The following is a 19,443-nucleotide window of genomic DNA, read 5'->3' on the forward strand; positions in this document are numbered from 1 at the left end:
ACCAAGCTGTCAAAGCCTCTGGAGGCCTACCAGATCCCAATAGAAAACCAAGATCCTCCACTACTCCCTTTGGGAATCCCTGATATTCCCCAGCCGCTGGCCTGCACCGATCCCCTCAGCCAAGAGGAGCAGCCTGGTTCTGAAAATGCTGATCTGGGAGAGAACAGCCTGAGTCGTCAGGACCTAGGGACACTTGAAAATGGGACTGAACCTAGCAGTGGTCTTGCAGACATTACTACACTGGCGGAGGATATTCACCTTCCCCAGCTCTTTAATTCTTGGAAAGATCTTGATCGATCCCAAGGTCCCAACGTGATCAAAGCTGAAGACACCAGAGCCATTAAGGTGAATCAGGTGCAGGAAAAGCCAAGTGTCGTAAAGGTTCCCTCTGATCAACCCAGGAAGAACAAACAGAAAGCCTCTGAGCCTATCGGTGGTGCTCCCAAGGCCAAAATCCAGCCAAAGGATCCAGAGTGCCTGTTAGGGGGAGAAGCGGTTATATGCACTGCTGCAGTCAGTGACAGGGCTCCTGCGAACACGGCCAAGCACTCTCAAGGCAAACCTCAGAAAGCTGCATCCGGAAAGATCAGCAAAACTGAGAGCCATGGGCAGGAAAAGACCAAAAGGACCAGAGGAAGAAACAAGGCTGAAGAGAACAAGCAGTCAGGGAACAAAGTCAAGGCAGAAGACAAGCCAGCAATCCCCAACACGAAGCGAAAGGAACACCAAACTGAGCTTCGCCAAGAGAGCTTTCAAAAGCCTCGAACCTCCCTTGGCGTGCGCATGCTGGAGTCTGTGAAGGTTCTTCATGCGCTGGGGAAGAAGAATGAGACGAAAACTGGGCTCTCTTCCTGTCGGCTCTTGGGAAATTCAAGCAACCCCAAAGACCCCCAGCCACCCCCAGCGATCCAGCCACGGCGGCATACCCCACGTGAGGGTAAGAGGCCTGAGAAAACGCAAGTCCAAGCCCAGAAACCAGACAGCAGTGCTGAAACAGAGTGTCCATCTCCATCCCAGTGTGAGCGGCCTCCTCCTGGGAAGGTCAAGTTGATACCTCTGCCTTTTTCTGCCTGGGACAAGCCTCAAGCTCGACCCGCTCCTCGGAGGCCACAGTCTCTGGCCTCACATCGGCCTGCTGTGGCTTACCGTGCCCAGCCTGGTTCTACTGACTCAGCTCAACCTGCTGCAGTCAATTCATCCCAGCCAGCTCCTGCCTCTTTGCCAGGTCCCGCCAAACCAGCTCAGCCAACTGTGGCCAACCCAACCCAACCGGCTTGGACCAACCATACCCAGCCTCGTGTCCCTCAGCCTGCTGCTCCTAGGCCTGCACCCTACAAAACTTCATCTGGCGCTTCTCTCCAGCGCGAGCCTGTTCCCCCTGCTGTGACTAAGCGCCAGTCCCCACCCAAGCTCCAAACCCAACTTCTACTCCAAGACTTCAGCAAGCAACGAGTTCCATGGAGGGAACCCAACGTGCCTGAGCCAGTCATGTCAAAGCCCATCGAACAAGAGCAGAGGCCAGAGCGAGAGGCCATGAAGAGGCGGGCTCAACAACAACGGGAGAATGCTGCCAGATACACCTCTTCGGGGAAGCTGCAATTTTTCACCCAGAGGGACAAAGAAATGGAAATTGCTGACTACTACGGATACGTCAGGTGACAGCTGCTAGGATTCTTGCTGCCACCTTGGCTACCAGCGGTTCTTCCATACATAGGTAAGATAGGTATAGAACCGAATAAGTAAATGGAATAGAATTAATAGATGAGTAATAAACCTTTCGAATTTTGAGATGCTGCTAACTGGGGCGTGAGAAAGGAAGGACTGAAAGTTGGATGGGAGAATGAAGGAAAGGGGTAAAAACTGAGGAAAGAGGAAGGAACTTGGCCCAGGGCTAGGAAGGCCAAAAGAGACGTATGGATTTAGGAAAGGAAGCAGGAGTGAGGATGAAATGGCAGAAGTAAAAAGCAGGGTCAGGGGTCTGGGTTGAAAGAACACAATTGGAGTAGAGTTGAAGGTGACAGGAGATGAGTCTAGGTTTACTAGGAGAAATAGAAACAAAGTCTCTCGGGGAGGTTGGCCTTAAGTCTCACAACCACCAGATAGGTATTTCAGAAAACAAGAGGTTCACGACACATCTCTGAAAGGTTTGAGTTGCCTTATTCAGGTGTGATTATAGTGGGGGAATAGGCAAATCTACCAGAGAAGTGGCTAGGGCTCAGAGTCCTCCTAGGGGCAGCTGACGACAGGGCCAGAGCCAAGGGAACTGCTGTATCAGGAGGCCCACGAACAAATCAGGGGCATAGCCGCCTGTCACTTCCCTACCAGGAAGGAAGCCAGGTATATTACTATAACCAAGGCACACTGGGGTCTTCACTGTATGGAGAACTTGGCTCCTGCCCGCAATCCTATGGCTCCGCGTCATACACAGGAAGTAGGGCCTCTGCGCAACCAGAAATGGGAATGGGACTGAAGGAGATTCAGCCCGCAAATATCCGACCACCAGCTTCCACCTCTGCAATCTGCCACCCTGTGTCTGCTCAACGCATCACAGAAACAAGTTTTCAAGGTGAGTATACAAACGGCAGAGAAAGTTGAAGAATGAGGTCGGCATTCACAAACGGGGTCAAATCGACAGCTGGGAAGGGGTGTAGAGACAGGTAGAATTTAGATTCTGAGCCTTTAATAACCACTACCTTCTCTCAGTGCTCTCTGTTTTTAGACTCTATATAAGAACAGCTAGGGCTTCCCTGGTGGCGCCTGCCAATGCAGGGGACACGGCTTCCAGCCCCGGTCTGCGAAGATCCCACATGCCGTGCAGCAACTAAGCGCATGTGCCACAACGACTGAGCCTGCATTCCAGAGCCCGTGAGCCGCAACTACCGAAGCCCACGCGCCTACAGCCCATGCTCCGCAACAAGAGAGGCCACCGCGATGAGAAGCCCGCACACCGCAACCAAGAGTAGACCCCGCTAGCCGCAACTAGAGAAAGCCCGTGCACACCAATGAGGACCCAGTGCAGCCAAAAAAATAAATACGTAGAATAAATAAGTTCAATCAATCAATCAATCAATAAACGTAAATTAAAAAAAAAAAAAAAACAAAAAAACAGAACACCTAATGCAGGTGGGAAGGTGGGAGGGACACTGTAAAGGTCATCTATGCTACATGTACAAGAACCCCAAGAGCACACCAATAGGTACCACATTTTTCACTGCTGTAGCCGAGCATTCCCCCTGTACTACCACACTGTAGCACTCCCTTCCCTCGTCTACTGCTACAGTCTCTTTGGAAGGTGTTTCAGAACTCTTGTTATGAGAGTGCCAGTTGAACTGTCCTCACTTCCGTCATTTATACCAGGATTTAAGACCTTGTGGTCCGAGATCCTGTCCAGAGAGCAAGCAGGCTAAGACTCTGTCTTTGTTTCTATATTTCATCAGAAAGGGCTCTACCCCCTCTCCTAGTTCATGGTGTGAAGTGTTCTTAGCCTCTCGGGAAAGTGGGGAGAATTCAAAGGACTCTCTATGAGAATGCTAGGCTTTGTAAAACATTTCAGTTTTTTAAAAAGAAGACTCATTTTGTATTGGACTTACAACAGTCCTATGAGATACAAAGAGAGCCAAGGATCAGTGACATGAAATGATCACCAGTAAGAATTACAACAGTCACCGCTTACCTCGTAGCATAGGGCACTGTCCATGATCCTTAAGAAGAGTTAGTAGAAATGCCTTGCCCATCTTGCCCCTGAACCCCTTGAAAGGTACACGACTGCTGTGTTGGTGTTTAGGGGGAGCATCTCACTTACCCGGGACTGACTTCAACCTTGATTCCTCTGTAGTGATGGAGACTTCCCCGCTGATGAAAAATTCCCTGGGATTGCAACCTCCAAGCCAGACCGCTTTCCTATGGAATGACAGAGAACTTCAGAGAACTTGTCAAGATGAAACACCAGTCAGTCTGCGGGAGAAAGGGAAGAAGAGAACGATGGAAATCGTTTCTGGGAAACTATTTTTACATTATGTTTTGTTTGTTCCTGGTAAATAAACTGAAATCTTCTTAACATTCAAACAAAATCTAAACCACTAAATTCAACAACACAGGAGTATAACTTTTGAAAAAAATTTCTTTGGCTGCGCAGCATGTGGGATCTTAGCTCCCCAACCAGGGATTGAACCCACGCCTGCTGCATTGGAAGCGCAGAGTCTTCACCACTGGACCACCAGGGAAGTCCCAGGAATAGAACTTTTAAAGGAGAAGGTATAAACCCCTGGGTTATATGAACTGGAGATTTTTAGTAAGAAGTCAATAGATCTTTTGTTAGGCACATTTTATGTTAGGCTGTCTCCCTGCACAGGACGCAGGCGCCTTGAAAATGGAAATCACATCCCTCTATAGTACGTCCCTCTTCTTTCTGCTTTGCAGTTTGCTGCTCCACTTGTTCAACCCCACCTAGTAATAACCTATACTTCCCTTGTTCCTGTTTTCCCATCTGGAAAACAGACAAAAGGCAACCAAACAACGCAAAGGTCTCAACAAATAAGGGATACCCAAAACCAGAGATGGCCAGAACTTCTGTATCCCTCATGAAACCTAGCCCGGTGTTCAATACTTAGGTATCATTAATACATGCGTGTTGACTGAAACAGTTGAAACGCAATTCTTCCACTTCCCAGTTTAGCTTTAGTCCTCATACAAAACCTGATCATCAAATTCCTTAATGCTAGGAATCACAGTGAAAAATAATTTCTCAACTGACTTCTGTCAGATGAGTGAGAACTAAGGTTAATTCAGTGTATCTGAAGCATAGAAAGTGAGGGCAAACGTGGCACAAGATGGGGCTAGAGAAGCAGAGAGGATTCTAGAGCACGCAGAGTCTTAAAGGCCACCAGTGTGTTTTCTATTCTCAAAACAATGTTTGTGAGCGATGTTTATGAGCAATGTTCCAACTTGCTTTGAAGCTTTCTTGTGTGAAGAATGGATTGGAGGGAAACAAGATATATGGACACTAGTTAGGACCTAATCGCAACAGACAGGCAAGTTCAGTATTAGGATGTTGAGGGAGAGCTGACAGATTCCAAAGAAATTCAGGAGATAAACTGAAGCGGGCTTCATGGGGTATGAGATGGAGGAAAGGAAGGTCTTAGGGAATTAAAGGGTTTACTGCACACATGAGCAGAGTCTCAAAATTAATCATTTGAACGTACAGAGGTGGATCTCCCAAATGACACCGGTTAGGAAGCAACGGTACGCCCTGTAGAATTCCTAGAGACAGCACAAATCAACTGTTTCGATGGAAAATTCGGCGGGACCCTTGATTTCCATGGGAATATAGAGAAAAGAGACACTGATCTGGCTTGCAGGTATTTAGGAAGTTGTTAGCCTGACATCACATACTAGTCTCATGTAAGTAGGCCGTCTGAAGTATGAAGCTTAGGGGAAAAACCTTGAAGAAAACTTAAAAGCTTAAGCCACACCTCTATACTACACCACCTTTCACAGTTTCTTCTCAGATAAGCAGCATCCCCATCAGTGAAGAAACTCACATCCCATAATAGGAACAACAGGCCTAAAAATTAAATGTGTGTCTTTGGAGGTCCCATCTATGCGATATCTTCCTGGTACCAGAAAAGTCCCCAGGAAGATCGATCTTTGCACCCCTGAAAGCTTACCACCAAGGAAAATGACTAGGTCCATAGATTTCCTCCCTCAAACCAGCCTACCTCACACATAAATCACTAGCAACTCAGCCCTTAACTCACATTATCACAGTCACAAGAGTGGTTAGGGAGAAAAGCACTAACCAGGGGAACTAACACAGAGGCAATCCAGGCCAAGCTGGGCTGGTGGCAGATATCTGCTCCTTACGCTCGGGTGCATAATGCGACTCACCACAATGCCTTTTTCACAGACCCTTTTTAAAGTTTCTCCACAAAATCCAACAGCTCAAGTTAGCTCATGACGCTTCAAGGTAAACAATCGTCAAGAGAAAAACATGCAATATGTCTTACAATGTTGGATTCCTTACAAATAGGACAAGGAAATAACCATGTAGACAAAACCAGAGCATTTGAAAACATCTGCGTTCTACAAACATACCAGTGAATGCTATAAATAAGGTAATATGACATAAAACAAAATGAAAACTAGATGTGAGACTGTTCTCTTCAGTGTACAGACTTCATGGCAGTTGCTGCACGATCTAGCTACTTATATCTACAACTCTCTGTTCTGTTAATACAAAATGAGGCCCAAGTGTGTCAACTTGTTTCCCACAGAAACCAAAAAACCTACATGCATCTCTTTTCTCCGGTGCCCTTTCACCTTACCTGCTCCCAGTTCTCCACCAATGTCCTCCTCTTTCTCTAATTATTCTCCTCTTCATTGTGCTTGGCCTTGCACCCAAGCATGCAAGACAGAGAGTCCTAGAGGTCCGAGATTCTAGAGGGGCTGTTTGCAAGGGGGAGGAGATTACGGTAACTGCCACACTGTATATACTTCTGTGCAAAGAAAGAGGGACAGTGTTCAGAATGTCTCTCACATATAAAAAGAGCTGGATGGCAGGATACCTGTGTGGCCCAAGGAACTAGAGCTAGCAAATCATGGGCAAAACAATTGCAACCAAAGGCTGGAAGAGGAAAGGTCTGCAACCAGCTCTGTCTCCTGGCTCTCTGGTATTTGCTGCCAATGGGCAGAGTCTATTTCGTGAAGCATCAAGCACTGAAAAGAAGACTCCTGCTGCTGGAAGTTGACAGGAAGGAACATCCAATGCAAGATCAAGGCTTGTCCTAGAAGCAATGCCCATAATGGAAGAAAAAAAAAAAAAAAAAAGAAAGCGGAAGAGAAATGTTAAGTCGCAAGTCCAACCTGGCCCCCAGCCTAGCCCAGCCCAAGGAAGGTAGGAGTCAAGGAGAAGAAACTAAAAGAGAAGAGCCTTGGACCACAACATTCTCCACAGGGTACACTCAACAAACTTCACCCTGCTCTTTAACCAAGTTACAACTGTAATAGTTCAAACTACATGGCTCTTTCCTTCCTAAGGATACTAGTTAAATAAGATCTATATAGCTCTAAGTATATGATACATAAAATAGAATACTCTGTAGAATATAAGTAACTGTTAGTTAATTATATTAATGAACGTCTGTAAGAAATGTTGCAATGATTTCCCTAATGGAAGAGCCTGGGGGAGGTAAATCTGTCTTCTAGGATTTCCTCCCCAGAGCTCAGAAATTGAGGGGTTGTTTTAGCTCTCCTACGCTCTCTTCACCCAAGCCCGCCCTCCTGTTGGGGATCGGACCTCCCTATTGGCTAGCTCATACCTTTCAACTGCCTGCTTTGTGACATCACTCTCCTACCAAACCTACTACCACTTGGTAGAGGTCTTGGGGTTTCCGTGGAGCCGTTTGGACCAGTAACCAGTGACCTTTGTACTGGACACGTGCGCCGTTCAGCTGCAGCCACTCAGACATCCTCTAGTGTTGTCTCCTCATCCCTTGTACCTGCAGTTGATGTCTCCTCTTCTCTGACCATGTCAGGTAAGAAAAGAAACTTTGGAAAGTTTTGCGTTCGATTTCTTGTGCCCCTAAATTGAGGAGGAGATTCAAAATAGCGTGGAGTAATGAGGGAAAGTATTGAACTACAAGTCTGGAGACCTAATTTCAGTTTTGACTTTGACGTTTACTGTCTGTGTGACTTTGGACAAATCACTGACTGCCTCACAAAGCCTGCTGCTTTCCTTATCTGTTACGTTAGGATACCACATTGGGTTGATCACTCTGATCCCCTTCTTTTCCAATATTGAGCCTTAAAGGGTACCCATGTAGAAAATGAAATCAGAGACTTCTCAAAAGAGTGTTTCAACAGAAACATAGAAAAGCCAGGTGACACAGAAAACTAGCGATATATACCAAGATGTTTCATCTCCAATGGTCTCCCTCCACTAGTATTTCGACTAGTTGAAAAGAGAGAATAGGGAGAGAGGATGGAGAGTACTGGGCTATATAGGGAGGCACAGAGTCAAACGTAAGCAAGTTTAGGATTGTTTTCATTAGCACAGGCCAACAGGAACCAAGAGATGGGAAAAAAATATAAGAATGAAGAGGGAAAGCATAGAGGAGCTCTCAAGAAAGAGGCAGTTTGCCATGGAATGTTGATGGGAGCCAAAGATTTTAAATTAAAGCAGAAACAGCACAGAGGGAAATCTGCTCAGAGCAGGGCAAAACAAAGCTGATGGTAGCAAATCCTTACATTAACAGACTAAGAAGGAAAGTAAGGCCAGAACAGGGGATCACCAGGAAGGGCAGCCTATCAGAAAAGTCATACTCCGTTTTCTTTCTTTTATTGCCTCTCTGAATACAGCTGGCACTTGACAGTTTGGAATAGAAACATTTTAGAAGTATGTTTTAGAAATGATGCTTCCTAGAAACCAGAAACCAAAGTGGTTATCTAGGGGGCTGCTTTTCAGTGTTCTATTCTTTCTAATTTTTAAACTAGGTAGACATTTGACCAATTAAACATTTTAAATGATATCTTCTACATTGAATCAGAAGGACTATTTCCTTTGTGTGATATGTAGCTTCTAAGGCAAGGTTGCTTTTCAATTTTTACAGTTATTTCCTTCCTAACACAGAGAGCACATTGATCAACAGCCATCGTTCGCTTGTAGATCTTAGCTACCGGAGAAGAAAAAGAAAAAGTCAAGCCCCCACATCTCTAATTCCCCATTTAGGGAATTCCCTGGCGGTCCAGCGCTTAGGACTCGGTGCTTTCACAGCCAGGGCCACGCGGCGCGGCAAAAGAAAAAAAGAAAACACAAACATCCACGTTTATCTAAAACAATGTTGTGGAGTCCTTTGGATTTTCTTACATTTGAAAATCTTTTTTAATTGGATTCTAGGGATGATGGTTTTTTGAGGTCTTGGGATGTCATCTTCTTGGATGTGGAAGATGATTCTAAGTTCTAGGATAAATACAAAAACCTTCTTGATACTTTTTAAGCTTCCTTTCTGCTTATTATATGAGTTATATTCATGGAAAGATATATTTCTCCTAGGCTTAATACCTGTTACTTGCTGGGTAAAAATATGAATGAGCACAATAATGAAACTCTTTTACACTTACTATTTTGCTGTCTGCTTTGTACCGGTTTTCATTGAAATACTTGTCTATATATGTTGTGGCTACCTATACATTCACATTTGTTGCATTCTGTTGCTTGTTGTGCATTTTTTACTGATTTATCGTCTCTGTCTGTATGCATTGGCTAGGAATTCATTCACCTCTATCACCTCCATCGTGTTTTTTGGTTAATAGTATTCACTAAAATAGAGTGGGCAAAATTCACTTTCATAATATTGCATGTATGGTACAGAATGTCATTTGTTAGTAAATTCATTAGGCTTTGATACTTGCCCACATACCCCAGTTTTCATTAATATCTATGGATTTCTTTTTCGTTACGTAACATGTTTTTCATGATTTTTCTTTGTCTTTCTAGAACTTATTGTATCTTCCTCCATATAAATCATACGCAATAGATCAGCTTATTCATCTATTAATTATTACTGCTATTATTATTGGTGGTGGTGTTATAACCACTTTATAGATGAGTAATCTGAAGTAATCAGATAACTTTTCTCTTTCCAAAAGCACTTAAGAAATCCACTTTCGGGTAATCATTTTGAGGTAGGATGAGAAACCAGGCTTGAAGAGGGCAAACATGACTCTTTCAGTTCACCAGTTGGACTGAGCTATACGTCAACTCTAGGTAATAGCGTGGGAACTGCACAAGCAAAGGGAGACACTGAAGATGACAATGGTAATGGCCGTACTGTTTTCTAATGGACAAAAAAAATGCTTATATTATAAGTTCTATTTCTCCTGCTTTCTGGCACTATCATGCTCAGAGTGGAGTCCTGGCAAGGAAGTCAGGATACTTAGGTTCTGAAACCTGGTAATGACACTAACATAATGAGAGAACCTGAACAAGTCAACCCGACCTCTCTGAGCCTCAGTTTCCTTACTCGTGAAATGAGACTGAAAAAAGAGAAAGTTCTCTAAGGGCCTCCTAGTTCTAAAATGCTTCCAGTCTAGGAAATAGCATAGAAGTCAATACGAGTGCAGGCTGAAGGGAAAGACAGGGCAGGGAGAAGGTTGCTTCCAGCCTAGAGAACAATGTCTGAACCATACCACTTGGCTCTTCTGCCCATCTGTGCCCAAGATGGGAGCACAGGCAGTTAATACAGAAGAGTGGAAAACTGCTCAGTCCTTACAGCCATCATTAACTGTCTGATTTTGGGTTTCTCAGGAAGGGTCGATAGTAGAGGTGTCCTGAGAGCAAGAACCTTAAGATAATGCTGTTCCTCAAACGTAGTGAGAATTTCTCAACCTCCCTGAGTTTTTCATGACCCTCTTGTTCTTACAGAAAATTTCCAAAATCCATCTCTACTTGGAACTCTAAATTCTCTGCAGCATTCTCTTCCTGTGGTGAGCAATGCAACTTCCCTAACACGAAGTGTCTGCAACTTCTCCAGAGTCTCTGCCCCTGCCGTCAGTTCGGCATCGGCTACCGGTACCTCTTTCCAGACACTCATGGGTAGTGCCTACCTTTACCAACATTCCAGCACGACTATGTTATCTGGAGTTACTGACCACAGCCAGATCTCCACTTCAGCTCCTTCCTATCCAGGTGTTCTTGAGTGGGACATCACAGGAAGCACTGAAAAGAATTCCTCTTCACTCGGAGACTTTACTCTGGCACTCACTGACCGGCACCCAGCTGCTTCCTCCATGTTTATGGCAGCCCAGTATGATAAAACTTCAGACGCCAATAACATGGTCCCTCTATATCCATCACTTTCTGCCAGGCTTGCTCAGGGAGCACCATCTCAGATTCCAAATCAGGGGCATAGCCGCCTGTCACTTCCCTACCAGGAAGGAAGCCAGGTATATTACTATAACCAAGGCACACTGGGGTCTTCACTGTATGGAGAACTTGGCTCCTGCCCGCAATCCTATGGCTCCGCGTCATACACAGGAAGTAGGGCCTCTGCGCAACCAGAAATGGGAATGGGACTGAAGGAGATTCAGCCCACAAATATCCGACCACCAGCTTCCACCTCTGCAATCTGCCACCCTGTGTCTGCTCAACGCATCACAGAAACAAGTTTTCAAGGTGAGTATACAAACGGCAGAGAAAGTTGAAGAATGAGGTCGGCATTCACAAATGGGGTCAAATCGACAGCTGGGAAGGGGTGTAGAGACAGGTAGAATTTAGATCCTGAGCCTTCAGTAACCACTACCTTCGCTCAGTGCCCTCTGTTTTTAGACTCTATATAAGAACACCTAGGGCTTCCCTGGTGGCGCCGTGGTTAAGAATCCGCCTGCCAATGCAATGCGGGGGACACGGGTTCGAGCCCTGGTCTGGGAAGATCCCACATGCCGTGGAGCAACTAAGCCCATGTGCCACAACGACTGAGCCTGCATTCTAGAGCCCGTGAGCCGCAACTACCGAAGCCCACGCGCCTAGAGCGCATGCTCCGCAACAAGAGAAGCCCGCACACCGCAACCAAGAGTAGACCCCGCTAGCCGCAACTAGAGAAAGCCCGTGCACAGCAATGAAGACCCTGTGCAGCCAAAAAAATAAATACGTAGAATAAATAAGTTCAAACAATCAATCAATAAATAAACGTAAATTAAAAAAAACAAAAAAACAAAAAGAACACCTAATGCAGGTGGGAAGGTGGCAGGGACACTGTAAAGGTCATCTATGCTACATGTACAAGAACCCCGAGAGCACACCAATAGGTACCACATTTTTCACTGCTGTAGCCGAGCATTCCCCCTGTACTACCACACTGTAGCACTCCCTTCCCTCGTCTACTGCTACAGTCTCTTTGGAAGGTGTCTCAGAACTCTTGTTATGAGAGTGCCAGTTGAAGTGTCCTCACTTCCGTCATTTATACCAGGATTTAAGACCTTGTGGTCCGAGATCCTGTCCAGAGAGCAAGCAGGCTAAGACTCTGTCTTTGTTTCTGTATTTCATCAGAAAGGGCTCTACCCCCTCTCCTAGTTCATGGTGTGAAGTGTTCTTAGCCTCTCGGGAAAGTGGGGAGAATTGAAAGGACTCTATATGAGAATGCTAGGCTTTGTAAAACATTTCAGTTGTTTAAAAAGAAGACTCATTTTGTATTGGACTTACAACAGTCCTATGAGATACAAAGAGAGCCAAGGATCAGTGACATGAAATGATCACCAGTTAAGCATTACAACAGTCACCGCTTACCTCGTAGCATAGGGCACTGTCCATGATCCTTAAGAAGAGTTAGTAGAAATGCCTTGCCCATCTTGCCCCTGAACCCCTTGAAAGGTACATGACTGCTGTGTTGGTGTTTAGGGGGAGCATCTCATTTACCAGGGACTGACTTCTCCCTTGATCCCTTTGTAGTGATGGAGCCTTCCCTGGTGATGAAAAATTCCCTGGGATTGCAACCTCCAAGCCAGACGTTTTGTGTGACACAAACTCAAGAACTCCCCAAGTCCTGCAGTAGCAGAAACAGTCACATACTTGAGAGTAACCCACCATCTGAACTTGGGGACATTTCAGTGACAGCTCCAGTCCAGAGTGCCAGGCGTCTCCTGGCCCTGCCTCCAGCTCCAAGCCAGGGACAAACAGAGAGTAAGAACGTGGAGGATATCAAAACCAAGCTGTCAAAGCCTCTGGAGGCCTACCAGATCCCAATAGAAAACCAAGATCCTCCACTACTCCCTTTGGGAATCCCTGATATTCCCCAGCCGCTGGCCTGCACCGATCCCCTCAGCCAAGAGGAGCAGCCTGGTTCTGAAAATGCTGATCTGGGAGAGAACAGCCTGAGTCGTCAGGACCTAGGGACACTTGAAAATGGGACTGAACCTAGCAGTGGTCTTGCAGACATTACTACACTGGCGGAGGATATTCACCTTCCCCAGCTCTTTAATTCTTGGAAAGATCTTGATCGATCCCAAGGTCCCAACGTGATCAAAGCTGAAGACACCAGAGCCATTAAGGTGAATCAGGTGCAGGAAAAGCCAAGTGTCGTAAAGGTTCCCTCTGATCAACCCAGGAAGAACAAACAGAAAGCCGCTGAGCCTATCGGTGGTGCTCCCAAGGCCAAAATCCAGCCAAAGGATCCAGAGTGCCTGTTAGGGGGAGAAGCGGTTATATGCACTGCTGCAGTCAGTGACAGGGCTCCTGCGAACACGGCCAAGCACTCTCAAGGCAAACCTCAGAAAGCTGCATCCGGAAAGATCAGCAAAACTGAGAGCCATGGGCAGGAAAAGACCAAAAGGACCAGAGGAAGAAACAAGGCTGAAGAGAACAAGCAGTCAGGGAACAAAGTCAAGGCAGAAGACAAGCCAGCAATCCCCAACACGAAGCGAAAGGAACACCAAACTGAGCTTCGCCAAGAGAGCTTTCAAAAGCCTCGAACCTCCCTTGGCGTGCGCATGCTGGAGTCTGTGAAGGTTCTTCATGCGCTGGGGAAGAAGAATGAGACGAAAACTGGGCTCTCTTCCTGTCGGCTCTTGGGAAATTCAAGCAACCCCAAAGACCCCCAGCCACCCCCAGCGATCCAGCCACGGCGGCATACCCCACGTGAGGGTAAGAGGCCTGAGAAAACGCAAGTCCAAGCCCAGAAACCAGACAGCAGTGCTGAAACAGAGTGTCCATCTCCATCCCAGTGTGAGCGGCCTCCTCCTGGGAAGGTCAAGTTGATACCTCTGCCTTTTTCTGCCTGGGACAAGCCTCAAGCTCGACCCGCTCCTCGGAGGCCACAGTCTCTGGCCTCACATCGGCCTGCTGTGGCTTACCGTGCCCAGCCTGGTTCTACTGACTCAGCTCAACCTGCTGCAGTCAATTCATCCCAGCCAGCTCCTGCCTCTTTGCCAGGTCCCGCCAAACCAGCTCAGCCAACTGTGGCCAACCCAACCCAACCGGCTTGGACCAACCATACCCAGCCTCGTGTCCCTCAGCCTGCTGCTCCTAGGCCTGCACCCTACAAAACTTCATCTGGCGCTTCTCTCCAGCGCGAGCCTGTTCCCCCTGCTGTGACTAAGCGCCAGTCCCCACCCAAGCTCCAAACCCAACTTCTACTCCAAGACTTCAGCAAGCAACGAGTTCCATGGAGGGAACCCAACGTGCCTGAGCCAGTCATGTCAAAGCCCATCGAACAAGAGCAGAGGCCAGAGCGAGAGGCCATGAAGAGGCGGGCTCAACAACAACGGGAGAATGCTGCCAGATACACCTCTTCGGGGAAGCTGCAATTTTTCACCCAGAGGGACAAAGAAATGGAAATTGCTGACTACTACGGATACGTCAGGTGACAGCTGCTAGGATTCTTGCTGCCACCTTGGCTACCAGCGGTTCTTCCATACATAGGTAAGATAGGTATAGAACCGAATAAGTAAATGGAATAGAATTAATAGATGAGTAATAAACCTTTCGAATTTTGAGATGCTGCTAACTGGGGCGTGAGAAAGGAAGGCCTGAAAGTTGGATGGGAGAATGAAGGAAAGGGGTAAAAACTGAGGAAAGAGGAAGGAACTTGGCCCAGGGCTAGGAAGGCCAAAAGAGACGTATGGATTTAGGAAAGGAAGCAGGAGTGAGGATGAAATGGCAGAAGTAAAAAGCAGGGTCAGGGGTCTGGGTTGAAAGAACACAATTGGAGTAGAGTTGAAGGTGACAGGAGATGAGTCTAGGTTTACTAGGAGAAATAGAAACAAAGTCTCTCGGGGAGGTTGGCCTTAAGTCTCACAACCACCAGATAGGTATTTCAGAAAACAAGAGGTTCACGACACATCTCTGAAAGGTTTGAGTTGCCTTATTCAGGTGTGATTATAGTGGGGGAATAGGCAAATCTACCAGAGAAGTGGCTAGGGCTCAGAGTCCTCCTAGGGGCAGCTGACGACAGGGCCAGAGCCAAGGGAACTGCTGTATCAGGAGGCCCACGAACAAATCAGGGGCATAGCCGCCTGTCACTTCCCTACCAGGAAGGAAGCCAGGTATATTACTATAACCAAGGCACACTGGGGTCTTCACTGTATGGAGAACTTGGCTCCTGCCCGCAATCCTATGGCTCCGCGTCATACACAGGAAGTAGGGCCTCTGCGCAACCAGAAATGGGAATGGGACTGAAGGAGATTCAGCCCGCAAATATCCGACCACCAGCTTCCACCTCTGCAATCTGCCACCCTGTGTCTGCTCAACGCATCACAGAAACAAGTTTTCAAGGTGAGTATACAAACGGCAGAGAAAGTTGAAGAATGAGGTCGGCATTCACAAACGGGGTCAAATCGACAGCTGGGAAGGGGTGTAGAGACAGGTAGAATTTAGATCCTGAGCCTTTAATAACCACTACCTTCTCTCAGTGCTCTCTGTTTTTAGACTCTATATAAGAACAGCTAGGGCTTCCCTGGTGGCGCCTGCCAATGCAGGGGACACGGCTTCGAGCCCCGGTCTGCGAAGATCCCACATGCCGTGCAGCAACTAAGCGCATGTGCCACAACGACTGAGCCTGCATTCCAGAGCCCGTGAGCCGCAACTACCGAAGCCCACGCGCCTACAGCCCATGCTCCGCAACAAGAGAGGCCACCGCGATGAGAAGCCCGCACACCGCAACCAAGAGTAGACCCCGCTAGCCGCAACTAGAGAAAGCCCGTGCACACCAATGAGGACCCAGTGCAGCCAAAAAAATAAATACGTAGAATAAATAAGTTCAATCAATCAATCAATCAATAAACGTAAATTAAAAACAAACAAACAAACAAAAAAACAGAACACCTAATGCAGGTGGGAAGGTGGGAGGGACACTGTAAAGGTCATCTATGCTACATGTACAAGAACCCCGAGAGCACACCAATAGGTACCACATTTTTCACTGCTGTAGCCGAGCATTCCCCCTGTACTACCACACTGTAGCACTCCCTTCCCTCGTCTACTGCTACAGTCTCTTTGGAAGGTGTTTCAGAACTCTTGTTATGAGAGTGCCAGTTGAACTGTCCTCACTTCCGTCATTTATACCAGGATTTAAGACCTTGTGGTCCGAGATCCTGTCCAGAGAGCAAGCAGGCTAAGACTCTGTCTTTGTTTCTATATTTCATCAGAAAGGGCTCTACCCCCTCTCCTAGTTCATGGTGTGAAGTGTTCTTAGCCTCTCGGGAAAGTGGGGAGAATTCAAAGGACTCTCTATGAGAATGCTAGGCTTTGTAAAACATTTCAGTTTTTTAAAAAGAAGACTCATTTTGTATTGGACTTAACAACAGTCCTATGAGATACAAAGAGAGCCAAGGATCAGTGACATGAAATGATCACCAGTAAGAATTACAACAGTCACCGCTTACCTCGTAGCATAGGGCACACTGTCCATGATCCTTAAGAAGAGTTAGTAGAAATGCCTTGCCCATCTTGCCCCTGAACCCCTTGAAAGGTACACGACTGCTGTGTTGGTGTTTAGGGGGAGCATCTCACTTACCCGGGACTGACTTCAACCTTGATTCCTCTGTAGTGATGGAGACTTCCCCGCTGATGAAAAATTCCCTGGGATTGCAACCTCCAAGCCAGACCGCTTTCCTATGGAATGACAGAGAACTTCAGAGAACTTGTCAAGATGAAACACCAGTCAGTCTGCGGGAGAAAGGGAAGAAGAGAACGATGGAAATCGTTTCTGGGAAACTATTTTTACATTATGTTTTGTTTGTTCCTGGTAAATAAACTGAAATCTTCTTAACATTCAAACAAAATCTAAACCACTAAATTCAACAACACAGGAGTATAACTTTTGAAAAAAATTTCTTTGGCTGCGCAGCATGTGGGATCTTAGCTCCCCAACCAGGGATTGAACCCACGCCTGCTGCATTGGAAGCGCAGAGTCTTCACCACTGGACCACCAGGGAAGTCCCAGGAATAGAACTTTTAAAGGAGAAGGTATAAACCCCTGGGTTATATGAACTGGAGATTTTTAGTAAGAAGTCAATAGATCTTTTGTTAGGCACATTTTATGTTAGGCTGTCTCCCTGCACAGGACGCAGGCGCCTTGAAAATGGAAATCACATCCCTCTATAGTACGTCCCTCTTCTTTCTGCTTTGCAGTTTGCTGCTCCACTTGTTCAACCCCACCTAGTAATAACCTATACTTCCCTTGTTCCTGTTTTCCCATCTGGAAAACAGACAAAAGGCAACCAAACAACGCAAAGGTCTCAACAAATAAGGGATACCCAAAACCAGAGATGGCCAGAACTTCTGTATCCCTCATGAAACCTAGCCCGGTGTTCAATACTTAGGTATCATTAATACATGCGTGTTGACTGAAACAGTTGAAACGCAATTCTTCCACTTCCCAGTTTAGCTTTAGTCCTCATACAAAACCTGATCATCAAATTCCTTAATGCTAGGAATCACAGTGAAAAATAATTTCTCAACTGACTTCTGTCAGATGAGTGAGAACTAAGGTTAATTCAGTGTATCTGAAGCATAGAAAGTGAGGGCAAACGTGGCACAAGATGGGGCTAGAGAAGCAGAGAGGATTCTAGAGCACGCAGAGTCTTAAAGGCCACCAGTGTGTTTTCTATTCTCAAAACAATGTTTGTGAGCGATGTTTATGAGCAATGTTCCAACTTGCTTTGAAGCTTTCTTGTGTGAAGAATGGATTGGAGGGAAACAAGATATATGGACACTAGTTAGGACCTAATCGCAACAGACAGGCAAGTTCAGTATTAGGATGTTGAGGGAGAGCTGACAGATTCCAAAGAAATTCAGGAGATAAACTGAAGCGGGCTTCATGGGGTATGAGATGGAGGAAAGGAAGGTCTTAGGGAATTAAAGGGTTTACTGCACACATGAGCAGAGTCTCAAAATTAATCATTTGAACGTACAGAGGGGGATCGATCTCCCAAATGACACCGGTTAGGAAGCAACGGTACGCCCTGTAGAATTCCTAGAGACAGCACAAATCAACTGTTTCGATGGAAAATTCGGCGGGACCCTTGATTTCCATGGGAATATAGAGAAAAGAGACACTGATCTGGCTTGCAGGTATTTAGGAAGTTGTTAGCCTGACATCACATACTAGTCTCATGTAAGTAGGCCGTCTGAAGTATGAAGCTTAGGGGAAAAACCTTGAAGAAAACTTAAAAGCTTAAGCCACACCTCTATACTACACCACCTTTCACAGTTTCTTCTCAGATAAGCAGCATCCCCATCAGTGAAGAAACTCACATCCCATAATAGGAACAACAGGCCTAAAAATTAAATGTGTGTCTTTGGAGGTCCCATCTATGCGATATCTTCCTGGTACCAGAAAAGTCCCCAGGAAGATCGATCTTTGCACCCCTGAAAGCTTACCACCAAGGAAAATGACTAGGTCCATAGATTTCCTCCCTCAAACCAGCCTACCTCACACATAAATCACTAGCAACTCAGCCCTTAACTCACATTATCACAGTCACAAGAGTGGTTAGGGAGAAAAGCACTAACCAGGGGAACTAACACAGAGGCAATCCAGGCCAAGCTGGGCTGGTGGCAGATATCTGCTCCTTACGCTCGGGTGCATAATGCGACTCACCACAATGCCTTTTTCACAGACCCTTTTTAAAGTTTCTCCACAAAATCCAACAGCTCAAGTTAGCTCATGACGCTTCAAGGTAAACAATCGTCAAGAGAAAAACATGCAATATGTCTTACAATGTTGGATTCCTTACAAATAGGACAAGGAAATAACCATGTAGACAAAACCAGAGCATTTGAAAACATCTGCGTTCTACAAACATACCAGTGAATGCTATAAATAAGGTAATATGACATAAAACAAAATGAAAACTAGATGTGAGACTGTTCTCTTCAGTGTACAGACTTCATGGCAGTTGCTGCACGATCTAGCTACTTATATCTACAACTCTCTGTTCTGTTAATACAAAATGAGGCCCAAGTGTGTCAACTTGTTTCCCACAGAAACCAAAAAACCTACATGCATCTCTTTTCTCCGGTGCCCTTTCACCTTACCTGCTCCCAGTTCTCCACCAATGTCCTCCTCTTTCTCTAATTATTCTCCTCTTCATTGTGCTTGGCCTTGCACCCAAGCATGCAAGACAGAGAGTCCTAGAGGTCCGAGATTCTAGAGGGGCTGTTTGCAAGGGGGAGGAGATTACGGTAACTGCCACACTGTATATACTTCTGTGCAAAGAAAGAGGGACAGTGTTCAGAATGTCTCTCACATATAAAAAGAGCTGGATGGCAGGATACCTGTGTGGCCCAAGGAACTAGAGCTAGCAAATCATGGGCAAAACAATTGCAACCAAAGGCTGGAAGAGGAAAGGTCTGCAACCAGCTCTGTCTCCTGGCTCTCTGGTATTTGCTGCCAATGGGCAGAGTCTATTTCGTGAAGCATCAAGCACTGAAAAGAAGACTCCTGCTGCTGG

General features: G+C 46.2%; 1 long non-coding RNA gene across 8 annotated transcripts in view; it reads right to left on the reverse strand.

Annotated features, from left to right (window-relative positions):
* Positions 1-19,443, reverse strand: part of LOC309643390 — a 2,123,356-nt gene that overhangs the window by 392,744 nt on the left and 1,711,169 nt on the right. The gene's annotated exons all lie outside the window — the stretch shown is intronic.

The sequence above is a fragment of the Balaenoptera physalus genome, assembly GCF_965194825.1.
Source record: "Balaenoptera physalus genome assembly, chromosome: 15".
NCBI lineage: Eukaryota > Metazoa > Chordata > Mammalia > Artiodactyla > Balaenopteridae > Balaenoptera > Balaenoptera physalus.